We start from the raw sequence: 21,676 nt of genomic DNA on the forward strand, positions 1-21,676 counted from the left end.
CCTGCTGTCTCTTGAAGTCTCCCAAAATACCACTTCAATTGTAAGATCTACAGGGCAGGGATTTCCTTTCCTATTGTCTGACTTTGCTGCACTTATTATATTATTTTAATTCCCTGTACTGTGTTGTCTTTGTATTGCACTGAGTACACTGTTGGCACTATATAAATAAGGATATACATACTTACGGTACCATACTACTGCAATGGGGGAGACCAGGCGCTTACCTTTAGTATCAGATAGTGATGACACCAATAAATGTGGTTTCTCTCTTTTGTTGCAGATATATTCTTACGGTCCCTTCTGCTTCAACCCCTAAAAGGGATAATCCGAAGCCCTTATGGAAAACGTGGAAACGAATAGAGTAGGGGGAGCGAGGGATCAGTAGACATAAATTAATAAAACCAACGACGATAAATCATGCATAAAGTAATGGGGTTGGGACAGGAACTATAAGATAATAATATATAGAGAAATATTATAGATACTTACACGGCCGTGTGTAAGTACAATCCAAAGAAGGTATCTTTGTGGTGGAATGTTGATCCCTCCACAAATGAGTGCAGGGGGATCTCAAAAGGTATCTATAAACTAATATAAATACTCACACGGCCCAGTGTGAGTAAGGGTGCAGGGCAGATGTCTTTAAGATCGAGTCAGTCTGTCCAGGGTGGTTGCGCGTCAATTACATCAGGTCTTGCCCATGTAGGGCTATGGCTGATCTGTACTCCTCTCTTGCTTATATTCAGCAGTGTGACTCTCCGATTCAGCAGTGTGTGGGGATAAGTGAGGCACAGTCTTAGCGATATGCAATAAAAGATATTTATTGTGTATAAAAACAATGCTGTCACACTCACATCAATAAAATAATATCCCCTAGCTCCTCCGTGTAGTTCAATCTGGCAGTAATCCGCTCTGGCCCCGCGTCCGGGGTGCAGATAGCTGGAACTAATCCGCCCGGCTGCAGATGCTGCTGAAGGGACTTTCTACGGAAGCCTCCGTGGGACAAAACAGGAACAGGTTTCGAGCAACGCGTTTCGCCGATTGGACGGCTTCCTCAGGCTCATACAATGACGTATGGTGGGTCCCATGAGTTTTTATAGACCCACCTAGCTGATTAATTAATTAGCTTGTAATGTTTGCACAATTGCCTGCAATAAGCACCATTAACTTGGTGCTGATTCTCAATCTCATAGCTCATTTCATGTAACACTGTTGGTGTGTCCATTTAATACAGGTTATAATAGCCTTCACTGTTGCTCACTCCTATCAACTGCACCCTTGTGCTTTTCAATGTTTAGCTTCATTGATTTAACCCTTTAATTTCCGTTTCATCAGTTAATGGTTCAAATGGTCCCAATAATCTTTTTAACATATTTTTTAAATTAGAGGCTGGTTGCCCTTCGTCACCTAAGTTCATTCAAACGTGTTAGTAACATTTAGGCATATGGTTTATACAATAAATTTTAAAAACAGTTTTATACAATCACCTTAAAACCTCACACATATTCTATTTATTTGTATTTTTTTAAAAACAGTTTTATGACAATGGTTAATAATATCTTTCCCTTAGTTCCATATCTGGATAGTACTGGGATTTAATCCATGTTTCTTACTAAATCCTAATTGACTAAAAAATGTATCATATACCCATAAAGATTAAATATTACATTTGATAGATAACTCTAATAATGAAAGAAAAAAACAGAGAGTGGGGAAGGAAAGGGAAAAAGAGGGAATAGAGGGAAGGAGGGGGTGGGAAGGAGGGGCGGAGGGGGAGGTGAAGGGATGATGGAAGTGGGGGGTGGGAAACAAAAGAGACCATTAGTATATAAATATCATAAAATGTATTTAAAAATGATTTCAATCTAAGTGATAGAATCAAACTAGATCTATACTCCAATGTCGCGAGTGTCATCCCAGCCTAGATAAACGCCGAAATATCCAAATCAACATTTAGGCCCTTCGGTGCTAGAGTTTTAAGTTGGTATATCCAAAACGTTTCTCTTTGTCTCAAGCGTTTAAGCCTATCTCCACCTCTCCAATTTTCGTTGACTAGCTCTATTCCTCCAGATTTGCTCCAAGCTATGCCAACATTTTTATGGCACATTGGGAGGAACAAAATGTTTGGGCTGGCAATCCCTTTGGAGCAAATCTGGTCCTGTGGAAGAGATATATCGATGATGTGCTCATCATCTGGGAGGGAAGCAATGAAGATCTAGACCTCTTTCTAAAGCATATTAACAGGAATAAAGTCAACCTCACATTCACATCAGAGACAAGCAGTGATAGCATCAACTTCCTTGATCTAACAATATACATTGAAGAAAATACAATAAAGACTAAGACATTCTTCAAGGAAGTTGATGCTAATAATTTTCTCCTAAACAATAGTTGCCACCACCAAAAATGGCTTAACAATATACCATACGGGCAATTCCGACGCATTAGACGCAATTGCTCGGACTTGGAGACATTTGAGGAGCAGGCTGGCATTCTGAAAACAAAGTTTGAAGTGAGACATTATAAGACAGATATAATCCAAAATGCATTCTCCAGAGCAGCACAACAAAGTAAGGATGAACTGCTGGTGCCCAAACAAAAGAAAGAGAAAACAGACTATGTAGTACCCTTTGTCACAAAGTTCAATGACGAGGCTCATAAGATTAAAAGAATCCTAACGAAACATTGGCATGTTCTGTGTAAGGATGCGGTTTTAAAGGAGCACCTACCAGAGGTACCCAGGGTCATATTTAAGAAAGCGGATAACATTAAAAGTAAGCTAGTTCCAAGCACATTCAGAAAGGAAGCTAAGACACAGATAGTAAGCTGGTTACCAAAACCGATTGTTTTTTTTAAATGTTTTGATTGCAAGGCCTGCAAGCATGCGGGTAAGGAGACATTAGGTTTTAGCTCAAACGTCACTAAGGAAGTTTTTAAAACTAAACATTTTATCAACTGTAGGACCACATTCGTGGTGTATTTGCTCGAATGCCCGTGTGGACTCCAGTATGTGGGACGGACCTCAAGAAGTCTTAGAGTCCGCATACTGGAGCACATAGGAAACATCAGAAGAGACCTTATAACTCACAGTGTACCTGTACACTTCAATCAGGTACATGGGGGAGATCCATTCGGCCTGCTTTACAGAGGAATAGAGCTAGTCAACGAAAATTGGAGAGGTGGAGATAGGCTTAAACGCTTGAGACAAAGAGAAACGTTTTGGATATACCAACTTAAAACTCTAGCACCGAAGGGCCTAAATGTTGATTTGGATATTTCGGCGTTTATCTAGGATGGGATGACACTCGCGACATTGGAGTATAGATCTAGTTTGATTCTATCACTTAGATTGAAATCATTTTTAAATACATTTTATGATATTTATATACTAATGGTCTCTTTTGTTTCCCACCCCCCACTTCCATCATCCCTTCACCTCCCCCTCCGCCCCTCCTTCCCACCCCCTCCACTCCTTCCCTGTATTCCCTCTTTTTCCCTTTCCTTCCCCACTCTCTGTTTTTTTCTTTCATTATTAGAGTTATCTATCAAATGTAATATTTAATCTTTATGGGTATAAGATACATTTTTTAGTCAATTAGGATTTAGTAAGAAACATGGATTAAATCCCAGTACTATCCAGATATGGAACTAAGGGAAAGATATTATTAACCATTGTCATAAAACGATAAAGGAAAAGGAAGCCGTCCAATCGGCGAAATGCGTTGCTCGAAACCTGTTCCTGTTTTGTCCCACGGAGGCTTCCGTAGAAAGTCCCTTCAGCAGCATCTGCAGCTGGGCAGATTAGTTCCAGCTATCTGCACCCCGGACGCGGGGCCGGAGCGGATTACTGCCAGATTGAACTACACGGAGGAGCCAGGGGATATTATTTTATTGATGTGAGTGTGACAGCATTGTTTTTATACACAATAAATATCTTTTATTGCATATCGCTAAGACTGTGCCTCACTTATCCCCACACACCGCCGAATCGGAGAGTCACACTGCTGAATATAAGCAAGAGAGGAGTACAGATCAGCCATAGCCCTACATGGGCAAGACCTAATGTAATTGACGCGCAACCACCCTGGACAGACTGACTCGATCTTAAAGACATCTGCCCTGCACCCTTACTCACACTGGGCCGTGTGAGTATTTATATTAGTTTATAGATACCTTTTGAGATCCTCCTGCACTCATTTGTGGAGGGATCAACATTCCACCACAAAGATACCTTCTTTGGATTGTACTTACACACGGCCGTGTAAGTATCTATAATATTTCTCTATATATTATTATCTTATAGTTCCTGTCCCAACCCCATTACTTTATGCATGATTTATCGTCGTTGGTTTTATTAATTTATGTCTACTGATCCCTCGCTCCCCCTACTCTATTCGTTTCCACGGTACCATACTACTGTACATGTGATAAATGTGAGATTGTACTATGGATCTGATGTAAGAGAGAAGAGAGGCAAAACTTATTTTTTTTTTAAACTATTACTGGGTGACTACAATGAATGAAATTCAGAGCATGCTAATAGGCAATGCTGCAATATATACAGTGGAGGTGATTTTGTTCCCTGTAATTTATAACACGGAAATGGAAAAAAACCTGAGTCATTTTCACTAACCTAAACATCAGTTTCCATGCAATCCTCATAAATGGTTTATTTTTCAATATTACAGAGATGTGAACATTAATAGATGTTGGTAGACATACCATTAATCCTATTTGATGTTATTATTACTATTTTATGTTTTAAGATCATGAACAAGGTGAAAATTCCACAAAATACCAGTGGGGACATAAATACCCATATATGAAGCAAAAGGAACAGTTCCTGATTATACTTATATTTTGTAATAATTTATATTTTATTTATGTTTCGAGATTATTAAAAACCTTCAAGGTGAGAATGCCACAGAATGACATTGGGTCAATTCGCAGTGATGCAGAGGATATAATGAGAACTATCCATGTCCTAATTGGATACTGTTCTTTTAAATTATAATCCTCCACTTCAGTCATAAATCATATCCCTTTACAGGCGTGTTTGCATTTTGTCAAGAGTAATACTGAGGTGTTGCAATCAGTTTTCCGAGAACGAACTGTTTCAATATGCTTAGAACAGAGCTGCCTGGAAATGAGTGTACTTGGTGTGAGTCATATTGTATAGCAAATATGACCACTACTTTGCTACAAAAGGAATAATGTACCTGTAATACCAAAGTTGTGTCTGTGGAAATGAACCTCGAAAAACATTTGCCGTAGACTGAAAAACGAATTGTTATACTTCTTGTAAATGCTTTGTGCAATATAGTAAAATAGAAATATCTATGTCAGTTTCCCAACATTTTAAAGAAACACCCACTGGAAAAATACAATAATGTGCTGTTTTATTTTTTCAAATTTAAGTTGGGACATGAAAACCCATGAGAGAGTCTACCTTGATATGGTTGCAGGCTTGATTTTTTTTTGGGCCAAAGGATTTAACTGTGTGACTTATGAGAAGAACAAACAGAGAAAAAACAGGCAGTTATAGTCACTGGAGACCAGGTTATTTACACCTTTTTACCGGGATCATTGATTGTGCAAAACACGGTAGTTAACATAAATTGTAATTTATTCAGCATTAAAACCCTTACACAAAATGAAACACAAAATACAGACAAAAGACACACTTACTTTGGGGCTGGGGTTGAAAACTAGACTTTCCTAGGTGCAGGGAACTCTTTGGGAGAGCTTTACCCTGACCGGGACTTAGCCCGGAATCTCCTGGAACCAGAATCGGCATAAAATTCCATACGCCACTGCTATGTTCTCTTCTGAGAACATGGTCCCTCTTGACCGCGGGTCAGCCCAAATCTCCTGGGACTCAAATCGGCAAAAAATCCCACCCGCAACCGCTACATTAGTTTCTGAGAACTTGGGCGCAAAAGTCGGGACTTAGTCTCTGGTGGGCAGGCTTTTCAGGCTTGAAATCGAAGCCGGTTGCTTTGCTATTTCAAACAAAGCATCTTTGAAAAACCCGCCCACAGTCTTTCGATTGTGACTCAAGGGGAACACACCATCTGATTGGTCTCATAGCTTGTTGAAGTATTCTCTGCTATATTCATAAAATAGAAGCAGAGCGGACAGCCAGTCAGCGCGTGGGAACTTTCTTAAGCAGCCAATCAGAGCCAAGCCAGGAAGAAAAGCCGGGACAGTGGGAAATTTGAAATAGCTAAGGGACATGAGCAAGCCTGCCACATCTCCCCCCAGCTATCCCAATGCCACCTGCTGGGCAGGTGCCCCTAGGTCTGGCAGAACAAGTGGCATCCCAGGGGACTGCCATTGATCTCTGGACCTAGTACTCTGCCTTTCCCCGCTAACCAAATGCTTTTCCCACCTCTGGGCATCCTCTGGCTGCTTTGAACTCTGATGTCCAGCAGGCATACTGGAGCCTATGGGTTTGTACGGGCTGCATGTCTGTACATGGGTTCCGAATGTTTAAACATAGTAAAACTATATTTTAATTCACTTTGGGTCTCTGGGGAAAGGAAACAGAACAGGAAAAATGTGATCATTTTATTTCTATCTGCCTTATTCCCCACACACTTTCCCTTGAACTCAGTTTGCTTCTCAGAGTCCCTCCAACCTTATATACATTTGGGCACCCACAAACCCTATACTGGTTGTGGGTCACCTTGGCACTAGCTGGGGTACCCCCTTAACCTAGGAATTCCCTCAGCTACAGGAATACATATTTATCCCTGTGCCTCATTCTCCTTTCTGGGCTGTGCTGAAGAAGGGTACCCTAGTGGTGAGTCACGCTTATGTTTTCAAGGGGAAGTATTGCTGGGACAATGTGCCTACATGTATCTGAGAATCAGGCATTAGTCACCGGTACATTTATTGGGGACCCGGTAACTCTGGACCCCAACCTCCTAGGAACATTCTGTCAACGGTTCCTCCACAAAACCCCCTTGAAACTCATACTGTACACTAGCAATCCCTGCTTGATGGCATGCCCGGAAAGGGAAAAAATGTTACTGGGTCCAAGTGCGAACTCTCTGGGACCCTTATTCATGGAGCAGGGTTAACCAAAGGTGGTTGACCTTTATTATATGGCCCGGTTACCCCTCCCATCACAGTAATTAACTAAACAGTTTGTCATATTGGATGCAGCATTGCGGCTTTGTTGTCTATTGTTTTATAGTTTAGGTCAGGGGGGCGCAAACTTTTTTCCCTGCGCCCCCCTGCCGGCTGTCCCCTCACTCCCGCGCCCCCCCCAACCCCAACTTACCCTCGCACCGGCGTAATGACGTCACGTTGCCATAGCAACGTGACGTCACATGACCTCGCGGCGTCATTTTGACGCCGCGTTGCCATGGCGATGCCGGGAGGAAGCCGCCGGGGCCACGGGTAAGTATGGTTTACAGAGGCCCTGCAGCTCCCCCGGCACTTAATTTAAGTGCCTTCGGGAAGCGCGCGGGGCCTCTGTAAACCCGCGCCCCCCGTCGGCAGTCTCGCGCCCCCCCTGGGGGTCGCGCCCCACAGATTGCGCACCGCTGGTTTAGGTCACTATCCCTGTAGCACTTCAATTGAGACAAACAAATGTTTATATACAGTGGTGGTGAAAGCAGATTTTTATTCTTATAGGTACTCACCCACGCATTTAAAACACTGGAGTCCTCCCCCCACAATGCCCCACCCCCCGCCTTGTTGGCAGCCTTGCAAGCCAAGCCCTGCCCTCCCTCACTCTTTTCACACCTCCTCGTTCTCACCCACCTCTATTCACCCCCTCTCACATATATTTCTCTCCCCCTCAGTCTCTTACTCTTCCCCCTATCTTCCTTACTCACTCTACCCCTTATCTTCCTCAATCACGTTCTCCCTCCTTCATTATTCCTCTCACCCACCTATTCCTCTTACTATCCCACTCACTCTTAAATTCTCCCTTCACTCTCACCTCTCCCTCTTTCTATTTCTCCCCCTCTCCTCCCCCACAATCACACACACACACACACACACACACACACACACACACACACACACACACACACACACACACACACACACACACACACACACACACACACACACACACACACACACACACACACACACATACACAATTCCCCTCACAATAATTAATTTCCCCTCCACAATAATACCCCCCACAATATGCACAATACTTCCCACAATACAATCCCCCCCAAAAAATAATGCTCTTCACACCATAGTACAATATCTCCCCCACAATATAATACCCCACAGAATACAAACAATACTCCCAACAATACACACAATATATAATCCCCTAAAATAATTCCCCACACAATACACACAAAATAATACCCCCTAACCCTCCAAAAATCAGAAGCAAAACTAATCTCTGTGTCTCATGTTGCTCTCGGCCTCCGTGTGTCTCCCCAACAGAGGCCCTTATATAGGAATATCCATATATGGCATATCCATATTTGGGCATCCTACCTCACTGACTAGATCCTCTGAGAGACATGCTGACGCAGCGAGAGCATTGAGAGAGAAAGAGACAAGGGGAAAGAGGCAAAGAGCCTGTCTCCCTGCCTGTCTCCCTGCCAGACATGTTAGTAAAATCCCCAGTAATTCATACATAGTACTGGCACTTATTGTTTTACCTTACCGGCCTACTTTCACCATTTTCCAGCAACTGGAGCAAAATCGGTGCAATAATACTGCACCATATTTTTTTAAAGGAACCTCATTGATTTCAGTGAAAATGTTTTAACTTGATAAATGTGGTGCATTTCTTTGCAGCAGTTTTGCAACTGGGAAATTTCAAGGAAAGGCTCTCAATATGTTTTTCTGCAAATTAACGAGCCTACAGGGGTACTTATGTTATAAATAAAAAAATAGAAAAACAAAAAACAGGCGCTGATTATTCTATTCAGTGCTCAATAACAGTGAGTGACAATGTATAAATGAACAATAAATAAATGATAAAGTGTACAAAGCTCAAACCCAAATGAATCCCCTTAAGGATCTAATACTGTATGTGATACATGTGATAATACTGTATGTGATACATATTTGGTTGCACTAGATGCACTCTTCCAATAGGATATATAAACACAATGTGACAATGAGTGACTGCGAAAAAGTGATATGGAAACAATTTAACTATATGAATGGATAGAAAATAAACAGGACTGTATAACAGGATCCTAAATGTGGATTCTTTCATGCACTCCAGTGCAATCAGCTGCAATAGCCACGCCTCCCAATCAAGCGGTATAAGCAGAGAGGAGAGAGAAAAGAGAAACACATGGTACAAATCAATAAGCTTTTATGCAGGGAAAAGAATGCAGTTCTCTTTACACTCACACTTTCCCAGATCTTTAAAGCACTGGGGCACAACTAGCATATCTTGAAGTTTTCAGGGGTTTTAAATCCCACCGGAATGTGATGCCTTGACGCTGCCAAACGCTACCAGACACATTCCATGGACCACCCACATCGACTTTCACGTGTTACGATACTTGCAGTTGTTTGCAGTCAGTCCCGTTCTCCTACTCCTCTGATCAGCTGTTCCCATAGGCACTCAGAGCTCAGAAGTTCTCCGTAGCTCCCAACTCTATTTTATATGCGTTTTTTGCATGTTTGCTTCCTCAGGAGTATTTTATTAAACTGTAAGTAGGGCTGCTCTCTATCTAAGATTGGTTAATTGGATGACAGTCTGATACAAATACATTTAAACCAATCCCTGGATAACAATACTGATTTGTCTAATAAACATAAAGTATAAATACATTATCATTTTAATCGATATATAAAATGTAAATACACAATAAAAAGATGTGAAATAATTGAGTTGCACTATGGACACAAGTCTCAAAATCAGACTTAAGTGTTAAGGTGTGACCCACACCATCAAACATATCACATAAATTAAAATCCTAAAAAATGACAATGCAAACTACTGTACACATTAACATAAACTCAAGTAACTATTGTAAATGACCTTTCTATCTGTGACCAAAAATGTCTATTGGTAAATGTGTGATAATAGCCCTATCCCACTTCATACCCATTGACCTATTAATACCCAAACCTTAAAACTGCACAATTCATTAGACAAATCAATGTGCAATATTTGTAGTGGGATGAGAGCTACAATTTCTAATAATGACAATCCTATTATCAGAGACGTAATAGTATATGACAAAAATACATATTTGCTTGATTGATATAATATAAATGATTTCAAATCTAAAATCTGCTCCAAGATAGAAAGGTCATTCACAATAGTTACTTGATTGTATGTTTGTGCCATTTACATTATTTCACAAAGTCCAGGGGGAGCATGTAGGGAGAGAAAACAACAAACACAGACAATCTAAGTGTAGGAGTAGTGTAATGATAGACCAATCTCAGCTGTAAACTTGGCCCTACAGATGTCCTACTCACAAAATGAACGATATTCAAAAGCAGTAATGGCCAAAGCTGTGGCATCAATTCCACGGTGGATGAAATGTGGTATGATGTCCTCCACAGCACTCAAAGGAAATGGCCCCAATGATAGGAGAAAGAGCACAGATCAACTAAGTTTGAAAGGTTTATAGTAAAAAATACAATGTGCACTGCATATTTTACTATAAACCTTGTGGTTACCTATGCCCTCAATGGTAGCACAGATTACCCCAATGGCAAGGCATGGGCACCCCCTCTACCCCCAACAACTATTACATTACAGTAATGGGTAAAATTACTATTATCCAGATTTGGATAATAGCTCATTTGCCCATTTAAAATAAAACATTATCCAGCCAGCATAAAGTAAATACAACTTACCCCTGACAGGATGAAAGGCCATCCTTACCACTGTCCTCCGCATCCATGTCCTCCGTGGGCAGCAATAGTACAATAAAAAACAAACTAATGACTACTAACCCCTTATTCAACTTAGCGTATAGTAATTAAGGAGTTAAGCCCCCTCCCCCACTACTCACCCGGGCGGCCTAACCACCCTCCCCAGGGCAACTACCCCCACCCTTTACCCATTGATTGGCACAGTGGAACATCATGCCCATATATAATATGGGCATGATTAGCCACTATAGCAGTCGATGGGCAACCTAAAAAAAAAACAGCACCTAAACAACAAAACAATAAAAAAAACAAGCACCTAAACAACACAACAATAAAAGAAATCAAACACCTAAACAACCCAAAATGTAAATAAAACATGCCCTACAAATACATAACAATTACTAATAACAAGAAACAAAAATACACAAGAATTAAACAAAACAATCAACAAAAATACACACTGTATCAATGAAATAAAAACAAGCATTTGATAAAAATGCATTGTTTGTCACTGTACAGTATTTATCTATAGCCCTAAGAAAGCATAGATAAATAGATTGGCAGTCAATGGGCAAGCAAAAAAATTTAAATTTAAAATCACAATCAAAATACCTGAAAAACAAAAATTACATACAATCAATGTTTTTCTTACCTATAGATGTCTACACCCTCCGATTCTCGATGCATCAGGAAGCTCTCAAAACACGATGCTCCTCAGCTTCAGGTAACTTCTTTTCTTCTATCTTCAATCTTTAATAATCTATCTTCAATTTTCTTTATTTGTAATACATTCCATAGGGGGATGTCGTCTTCTTAAGCTCAAATGAGATAGGACAGGCCTTATATAAGGCCTGTGATGACACATTTGAGTGTCAGATGGTACAGCTCCAATCCGATTGGATGCTGTACCATGTTACAGGGCTCTTTTTTTCAAGGATGTGACATCATCTTTAAGGGATCATGTCACATCCTTTTAAAAAAATGACTGCCATCACATGGTACTGGAACCAATCGGATTGTGAGATATACCACGTGGTACACTCACAATCGCTGATGAAGTCACATGATCAGTGATGAAACGCATTGGGATTGCCCCTTTTTGCGTGTTATGTCATCACGCTAGCATCTCCTGGAATCTGACAAAGATTTCAGTGGTCTCACACATCACAATACCAGCCACTGACTTTCCTCGGCTACCGGCCCCTGCATCCTTCCAGAACAGCTGCGGTTGTAAATTTGACCTCTGTCTACTCCTGCAGGGATGTGAATGTCCACTGTCGATACGGTTGACATCGGATCTTCTGACAATCTTTCTACAATTAAATTTTATCTCTACATGCGCTTTTATCTGCTACCGTTGTGAGTGCCTATCTCAAGACTTTTTTTTATTTTTGTACTAATATATTTTTAGCCACATTTACGCTATATGGTAGGGGCTTTCTCTCTTCCTGTGTTCGTAGATACATACTGGATGTGGTTCAACCTTACCGAAAGCTTCAGAAATACCATTGCTACCATGATTCTTTGAACTGTATACCTTTTACTTTTTGACACTTTACTCCATCTGTGATGGTGAGGGGGTAACCAGGTTCACAATAAAAGTTTAAGCCCGTTTGGTTACCTCTGATCCATGTGTTGGGGTTCGGGAGTGTCAGCTCTGGAGCCCAATACTGCTTAATGCATAACCTGTCAAATGCATTTAAAAAGATTGTTTGTGTTTTTACCTTTCCAGGGATGCCAATGAGCAGGGATTGCTAGGGCATGAGTTTCAAGGAGGGTTTTGTGGAGAAAGTGTTATCAGAATGTTTCTAGGTAGTTGGGGTCAAGAGTTGCTGGATACCCCAAAAATGTCCCTCGGAATTATGCTTGATTCCCGGATACATGTAGGCACATTATCCCGGCAATATCTTCCTTTGAAAATGCTTGCACACCTCACCACTAGGGTTCCCTGCTTCAGCATAGCCCAGAAAGGTAAATGGGGCATAGGGATGCAAGGTGTCCTTGTAACACTCAGGGGTTCCTAGGTTAAGGTAGATATCCAGTTAATGCCCAGGTGACCCAGAAACTCTATAGGGGTTCTGAGGTGCTCCAACCATATATAAGGTTGTGAGGGGACTTAAAGTCCAAACAAAGTCTAAATACAATGTGTAAGGAATATGGGCTAGTAGCAAATAAAGTGCAGCTTTCTATTTTATTCCCCATACCAAAAGACTTAGGACATTATTGAAAATGTATATTTTATTAACATTGTGTTTCAATGTGTATATACTGTTGTGCACTGTAATGGAAGCTGGGACTTTCAAAACCAATGTTCTGATGGGCTACTGGGCTACTAACTTGGTGTCAGTGAGTTTATCAGACATTCGAGCTGAAAGCCACCATGGGATGCTTCAGGTGTTAAAGCCATTTGGGTAGCAGGGCATGGCTCAAGAACCCTCATCCTGGGCAGAATGGAAGTTGTTTCGGACTACCATTTGCCTCATCAGACTTGGAGGTGCCTATCCCAGCGGGTGGCATCTGAATAGCAAGGGATTAGGTGGCAAACTTGCGCATGTCCCTTGGCAGATTCAGAATCTCGGCTTAACAGGACTGGCATTGCTCTGATTGGCTGTGAAGAAAGTTCCCACACTGTGATTGGCTGTAGTATTTTGTGAATAAACTCCAAAATACTATAAGAAAGCCTCAGCCAATCTGTTTGTGAGTTTTTAAGTGCCAGAACTGCAGCGGCAGATTTGAATGTGGAAAAATATGCTCTTGCGCTAATAGAAGAGCACCGGCTTCAGAAAAAACAACTCAAAATATTTTCTAAGTCCAGCTTTATACGGCCAAGTTCTCATAAAGTAGCGTAGCGGTAATGACTGGGATTTTAAGCTGATTTTAGTTCCTGGACGTTTGGAGCTAAGTCCCGGTCAAGCAGATTCAAGTCCTCTGGGGAGAAGGGAGCAGTGGCGTCTAGAACTTCATGCCAATTTGAGTTCCACGACATTTTGGGCTTTGTCCCGGTCAGGGTAAGCTTCTTATTTAATGAGCTCCGGCACCTAAGAAAGTCTAGTTTTGTACCCCAGACCCCCCAGTAAATGTGTATTTTCTTATGTAGTTTGTGTATCATTGTGTGTATGCCTTTTCCTGTGAATAAATTTACAATTTATTTCACTTACAGTGTACATGTTTTGCTCAATGTATGATCCTGGTATAAAGGTGTAAATGCCTGGTCTCCCGTGACATTATCCAAGATGCTCTTTCACCCTGGTTGGATTTATGTATACTGTTTTGCACTCTTCACTTTACATTAGGCTGTATGATATAATGAATTAATTTATTTACATATGCCATATCTCACATGCTAATTTCATATTGCATTTTGCACAAAGTTATCTCCTATCCCTGGGCTGGAGAGAAAGTGACATAACACCCATTACAGTGAAACATGTGTGAGGATCATATAAATACATATACAAATTATGTTTCTGGCAAACAAAATGTATTGTGCAACAAAGTAGAATAAACTGCCTTACTCATGTGTGAGCATAAGTAAAAATTAAAATGCATCAAGGTAGAATGAACGTCTTACTCATGTGTGAGCCTACATGAACAAGCTCAGTGAGTGCTGTATTCCATCAGAAGGCATCATATGTTATTCAGGCTAATGAACTAGAAAACATTCAGTAATTAATCAAGTATAGTTAGACTCATTCGGATACACCTTAATGTGGAAAATATATTCCAGGGTGTTGGTAAAGTGATGTCCGCAACAACACGTAGTGCCATAAGCAGTGATGTGAACGTCCATGGCGTCATCAAGCTTATCGTAGGAGCATCAGCTTCGAACGATAGGTCCATTTTGTAAAATGATCGACTGTCAGCCAGTGATGACTGTATTGGTGTTCCTGCTGATAGCCATTATATAGTGGTCCTCCGGAAATTTGTACTTCAATCGTAGGGAGACTGACCTGTCCTGTTGAGGTCAAATCTGCACTATGGATACTCCATCTGTGGTTAATCTGGCAGATCCATGGTTTCAACCTGTGGTCACTGTATTGGTATTCGTCTTAGTGGGCATCATCTGGTAGTCCTCTGGATATTTAAGCTCCATTCATGGTACGCACTTTCTCTCTTCCTGTTTTGATACTGTAGATACAGTACCTTCTGGATGTGGTTTATCCTAATCGAACGCTGCAGAAATACCATTGCTACCATGATTCTTTGAGCTGTATACCTCTACTTTTGGACACTTTACTCCACGAGGACTTATCCAAGATGCTCTTTCATCCTGGTTTGATTTATGTATACTGTTTTGCACTCTTCACTTTATATTAGGCTGTATGATATAATTAATTAATTTATTTACATATGCTATATCTCACATGCTAATTTCATATTACATTTTGCACATAGGAGATAACTATCTCAGTACATTTCACAGCTGATTTATTTTAATTAGCCCAATTTTTGTAGTGTAATATATATAGTAAATGAAGCAGTTGGCACTCCTGTAGGCACACGTAGAATATAAGTCGGTGCATGTCCCATATAAATAATATATGTATACAATACATTTCCGACGTCAGGCAATAAGAGTCAGCACTCAAGAGTAATGTGATAACACAGGTGTATTCAGTGAACAATGGGTTACATCCAGACCGGTCTTGATGTAACCCCTTGTTCACTGAATACAAATGTGTTATTATATTATGCTTGAGTGTTGTCTCTTATTGCCTGACTTTGGAACGGTATCGTGTATATATACATACTGTATATGTTACAGAAGAGCAAAACCAGGATGTGAGAAACCAGAACCTTCAATTACCAGTACAAAACCCAAACCCTTTAGATTTTCAGAAACCACAACCGGAACTCAAAGGTCTATTTTAAGATTTTTTTTCACCATATCTTTTCAAATTATTTTACGTTTATCCCCTTATATTATAATAGTTTGCTTATAGTTAATATGATGTCATACTTTTTTTTAAATGTGTCATGCTTTATAATGTTTTATAATGCTATTTTAGCATTTCCATGTGTATTATATAAAAATAATCAAAACACAACTTTTTTTTTATAGAAATAAAACCAAAACACAAATGAATGTGCCCACCTTTAACATACATAATATAAATGGTCAATAATCACATAAATACTCAAATATAAAGCAAAAAAATTGTTAGATTTATGATTTTTTTTTTTACCAAATTGACATAGTGCGTATTAGCAAAACAAATTGACTTTTGGCAAAAAAAAAAGAAAGAAAGAATATCAGGGAATTTGCACATCTCTATTAATTTATGTGTTTTAACCTGTTCCTGATAAATGCATTTTGAAGGAAAACATTCTATAGAATATCTTGCCTGGCAATCGATGCAGGACTACCATATCCTTCACATAAGTATTTACTGTATTTCTACACTTTTTTTTCTTGCAACCCTCATGTTATCTAAAGCAAAAATCAATGCAGTACTTATAACATTACAAAGGAAAATGCCCTTGTGTCCTCTTCTGAACAATGTTTTCCTAAATCTCAATATTACTGCACTCTTCAAAAATTTTAAATAAAAACAGTACAGCTAAAACATAAGTGTTACAATAACAAACCAGAAATCATATAAGTACTATATTCTGTATCAAAAGATGGAGGAATATGTGTCATTTCACAACTCTGTTGAAAGATTTTAGTAACTTATCATAATCTACCTTGAGAAAACATTATGTAATATCTAAAATCACTGGCTGATAAGCAGGGTGCCCTGTGTCCTACTGTAACTAAACCACATTCTAAATTACCAAAGGCAGATACTTTATAACAGCAGATACAGAAAATATTCCCCAGAACTCATCCTCCCAGCACCATGACATCAGTGCAACACGATTCTGTAGTGTCAATAAAACGCTATCTCACCCTCATGTAATTAATTACATTTACCCACGACTAACTCAGTTATTGTAATTATATACTGTTATGCTGCATACAACAGCTTTATAACCTCTCAATGCAAATGAAAAAGTCACTTACAGATAAAATCTGTCTGCCCATCCTCATGAATGCTGTTATTGATGTTCTATTAGCACTGTATAAAGTCCCCTGTAGTACTACCTTCAACCCAAACATGAACAGACATTTTAGTTAATCCTGTTCTACAGTATATTCCTAGCATAGTCCATAATGCCGTGGGCATCAAAGCCAACACCTAAAGCTTTCCAATGTTCAATTTGAGGTAATTTAATTTAAAAAATATGGAACAGCTAAAACAGCCATTTCTGTTGAGTTTTTGTATAATTATTATTACTATTACTGCTGGTAATAAAAATAAACACATCATTTGGAATTCATTATGTATCTTTCCATCTGTAGGTTTCTGCTTCTCACTCATTCAAAAGTACTTCTCATTCTCCCCCAGCTGGTGGAAGTTGGTCTTGCAGCTTCTTCAAAGCTGAACAGAAAGCGACTGAATTGTGTCTTATCTTCCCTAGAGACCCTCTAGAATCCAGATGCTGAACAGGAGGATATGGAAATGGAGATCCTCCTGCACAATATGAATAATAAATTAACTATTCACACTTGGAAAAAGTATCCTGTGCCAACCCCTTATAATTACATATTGTACTCATAAATTGTCATGCCTACAATTTATTTAAATCTATTACATTTACATTTTAAATTAATACAACTTCTATTTAACTCCTACACTACCAGCTGCAGATCATATTCTACTCCTATCTGATACTAAAAATGTTGGTTACAACCTTAGACAGGAGGCTTCACGTACAGCTAGCATTGCAAGTTCATTCTCACTGTTCCTTCATACAGTTGAACTGTGTTTTTACAACACAGTATAAATTGTCCAGATGGCTCTGGATTGTCATGTTGAAAAATTACAATCATCCACGATTGTGATCCCTAGTGGGAACTGTCCTGACTGATTATTTTGCAAGTGAGTTAATAAATACAACAGGCTTTTTGCATGCTTTGTTTTTTTTGGCTGTTGACAAGATATGAACATCTTCCCTACAGTGTAAGCACACATTTTTGTGTGAAAAAAACATTGATTCATACATCCTCTTTTATATTCTGAACTGATTTTGTTTTGGAAATTTGATTCATCCTTCAGTTTACTGGGAGATATGTGAATATGGTTTTGAAAGGAAGCTACATAAGAAAATAGGAACTCATCTGACCGTCATCCCCCCCATGGTATTTCATAAAGATGATAGTATAAAAATATCAAAAAAGTGAAGTATTATTATTTTTATATATATATATATATATATATATATATATATATATATATATATATAAACTGAGACCACAAGAAGTCTAATCAACATGTAAATTCCCAATCAATGAAAATAATCTATTATACTGTATACATGGATATATATGATCTCCTTGTGTATATACTTTTCCTTTGAATTGATCTATTTCCTATTTTTATTATAAAAGGTGATTCCCTGAAATTTTTGCTAGTACTGTATGTTACTAAATAGGGTGTTCGAGATTTGAAGCAAACCCTTTAAAAAATTATCCAAAATCTGTCCAGCTGTGGAGCAGATGCTGCAGACATATGATCTTTATTTTTAAAACAAAATTATTCACTGAGTAAAGATATTCACTATATCTGTCAGTCGGATGATATAGAAAAACATAGAAAAAGGGTGAAATCTTGGAAAACGATGTTGAACTGGTGGGATTTGTATGGAAGGAGAAGTGACCCACAAGTTAGGTTTTTACATGCTATATAGAGGCTAGAAGTGGGTGGGGGTAGATGTGGACAGGGGTTTACAACCCTTTCTTTGAGTATTAGACTTTGTAAGGGTTCAATGCGATAAACCTTTAGTTCTGGGTGGGTCATGAAGTGATCTGGAATACTCCAAATGCATGGAATACAAGAACATGTTTATGTGCATCATATTAAACAAAGTATGACTATAACATCATGTTAGAACTCCGGTATCATAAAAGAACACTTTTAGCAGAAACCATAGGTAACAGCAACACGAATACCATACATGGTCCCTTTATTTCATGATTGTATAACTGCTGTGTCTCATATTCTTTGTATCTGAATTCAGAAATACAGGACACGTCTGAAACTCAGTTGCAGGTGATAAGTGTTTTTAATATAGCTGAGAGTAGAGAGACTTTCCAACAACATCTTTAGCAATGGGCATCACCAATAGAGTGCCCGGGGGAAAAATTGCAGACATTCACTAGCAGCCAGGAGTGTCCCCAGGTATCATCTGAAGCATGCATGCCTCAGAGCTGGGAGAATGACTCAAAACAAATTGTCTTTCTACATGTACAGTATGACCGAATAATGGCATCAAAGACAACGAGCGCTGTGAAACAGAGCCTCTGGAAGATATATTTTCCTCATATTAGAATTAGACCCATCCTTTCTATCTGGCTATGTCATCTAATTCTATAGTATTGCATGTTGGAAATGCTCAAAAAATAAGACCAGGAACCCTTGTCTCTAAATAACTTGCTATGTTATTTACTTTATTAAGTTAAGCTGTATAGCACTCTGATTTTTTCATCTGCCCGCATTTTTCCTGATGTCATCTCAGTTACATCTCTGGGTGCTTAACATACATTTTTCTTCCACCTCTTACCCAGCAAAGCAAACCCATCACAGATTAGTAACATTCAGTGTGTGGATCGTGCCGGAGGTAGAGTACTGTGGCTATCCATGGTGTATTTGATTTAAATTGAACAGTGACTTCGATTCTATTAAATCTGCTGCTAATCAAATGTAAAAGGCTTTGGATAATGCATCTCATTTCTCCTGTTTTTCTCTCTCGGTGGTTTTCAAAATGTGCCTTACATTCTGTTTATATTTTCAGCCCTGTCATTTTCAGTCAATAAACAAAGAACAACTTTAAATCAACAATGCTGTAAAACATGAGAGCAGACAATAGCAAAATAATTACTAACGATGGATTATAACTAGATTATTAAATAGTGTGTTTCTGTTATCATATCTGCTTCTCTCTTTTCATTGATCAAGCCTGTGCTTTTTATACAATATTATTCAGTCTTTCCCTACAGTATGTTATTTTCTTCACACTATTCAATAAATAGAAGGAAAAAACGATCGGTACCTACCTTTGTGGCTCTGTCAATTATCCTTAGGTGGTTAACACAAGCAAAGTGCACGTCCAGCACACAGCAAATCTGCAGTCTCTGACACCCAACAAACAACGACAGTTCTTACCAAATACAGTAGCAATTTTCCAAGCACTCTGCTAATAAACCATTTAGGATCAAAGTGTTAGAGGAAGGTTGTCCTTTGCAAATCTGATCACGCGTGTTTATTCTTCCATCCAAACTTCCCTTTCTCCTTCACCCCACTTATGGTAATCCTGCTCTGTAGGCAGGGGGCACACATGCACCCAGACACATATGAATATTATAAACCCTCCAAAATCCGATTCAGCAGCTCCTTTTTGATTGTGCAATCCCTCCTCCTCTGTGTCAGTAATAATCCAAGGCAGTGATCTCCAAGTGCCTGAGAAATGGATGGAGGATACACACGGAAAACTTGAGACAGAGCATTGCACCTTGTTAAATTACACTTCAGTTTAGTCCGTGGCTAAACGGGAAGCTTGGAAAGCAAACTTTAAGTAGCACGGTGAGCAAAAGAACAGAGTTATCAAACGGAGGAGAAAGATCCTTTTTTTTTTCCTTTTCAGATTTATCCTCAGAACAGACCGGTGCAAAGTATGAGAATACCAAATATCAGAGTAGGAAGAAAGGGAAATCCAATGCAATATTATCCCGACCTTTTTCGTATGCCAATCTTTCCTTCTGCCCCTTACTTCAAAGTGTGCAGTTCTGTACTGTATGCCAGCGAACTAAAATCACTCTCTGCTAATCCGTGCACACACTATGATCTTCCGGCTCCTGCCATTATAAAGTACAGCAGCTTTCAGTACAAGGAGCTATCCAGCAATCCGAATGCTGAAGCCTGGAAAAGGAGGCTTCATCGCATACCGTAGTTCGTTTCAACTATGCTTTTAGTCAAGTGCAGAAGTAGAGGTAAAAAGCAAGCTGCAGCTTTGCCTTCCTAGTGAAGCCTGTACTGAGTGAGACGCCACACCCCCATCACCTGACCTATATTGCAGCAGGAGCTGCTTGAGCTTCTCAAGAGCATATTAACTCCTTAGTAATACTCAATCCCTCCTCCCATAACGAACAATCAGCCCATCACGCTGTTAGAAATGTATTGCTACAATCATTAACAGGGTCACATGTAGAGGAACATACAGAGTGCCTAATTGTGGTATGTAATTTGATCAAGAAGAAACTTTTTTGTTCATTGTATTTTGTGAAAACACAAATTATATAGAGCTCGTGAGACCACATATCTCTCTTTATACATAGATTTGACTGCATAATTTCAACATTATGCACATTTGACGTTTAATATTAAACTGTTCTTGTGCATATACTGAAGAACAATAATGCATAATTCAACCCCGACTTGAAGAGCTTACACCCACTAATTGTTTCACTTAAAGTAAAGAAATGTAACCTGAGCAATGTCCCTCAGCAATGTCACTGGATCGTAAATCTAGGTCTTCCACCACAACAGTCAATTCAATGATGACCCCAAGTCTAATACACCTACTGTTTCAATACGCAATTAGTGCCTTTGCTAATAATGCCCATAAAAGTCTATTCTAAGCAGAGTTTATAAAACCCTTATTCTGTAAAGTGTGAATCGTGCAGATCCGATTTCAATAATGTAAAAGTACTTCACTTTTTTAATGTGCAGATGGAAGATTAAACGTGTGGTTAGTGCACAGAACGATGAAAGTGTAACAACCATTTTAGATCTGTGGG

The 21,676-nt window shown here is 39.3% G+C and overlaps 1 protein-coding gene across 7 annotated transcripts in view; it reads right to left on the reverse strand.

Annotated features, from left to right (window-relative positions):
• Nucleotides 1-20,907, reverse strand: part of LINGO2 (leucine rich repeat and Ig domain containing 2) — a 1,433,890-nt gene extending 1,412,983 nt beyond the window's left edge. For 4 of the 7 annotated variants that reach the window (XM_075595710.1, XM_075595720.1, XM_075595739.1 and 1 more), the window contains exon 1: nucleotides 19,937-20,907. The gene's annotated coding sequence lies outside the window, so the exon portion shown is untranslated. Of the gene's footprint in view, nucleotides 1-16,843; nucleotides 18,026-19,936 lie in introns of those variants that run through there. The other 3 variants (XM_075595755.1, XM_075595762.1, XM_075595746.1) reach the window with 1 other exon arrangement.
• Between the last annotated feature and the right edge of the window lie 769 nt (nucleotides 20,908-21,676).

Source organism: Ascaphus truei, chromosome 1 (genome assembly GCF_040206685.1).
Source record: "Ascaphus truei isolate aAscTru1 chromosome 1, aAscTru1.hap1, whole genome shotgun sequence".
Lineage (NCBI taxonomy): Eukaryota > Metazoa > Chordata > Amphibia > Anura > Ascaphidae > Ascaphus > Ascaphus truei.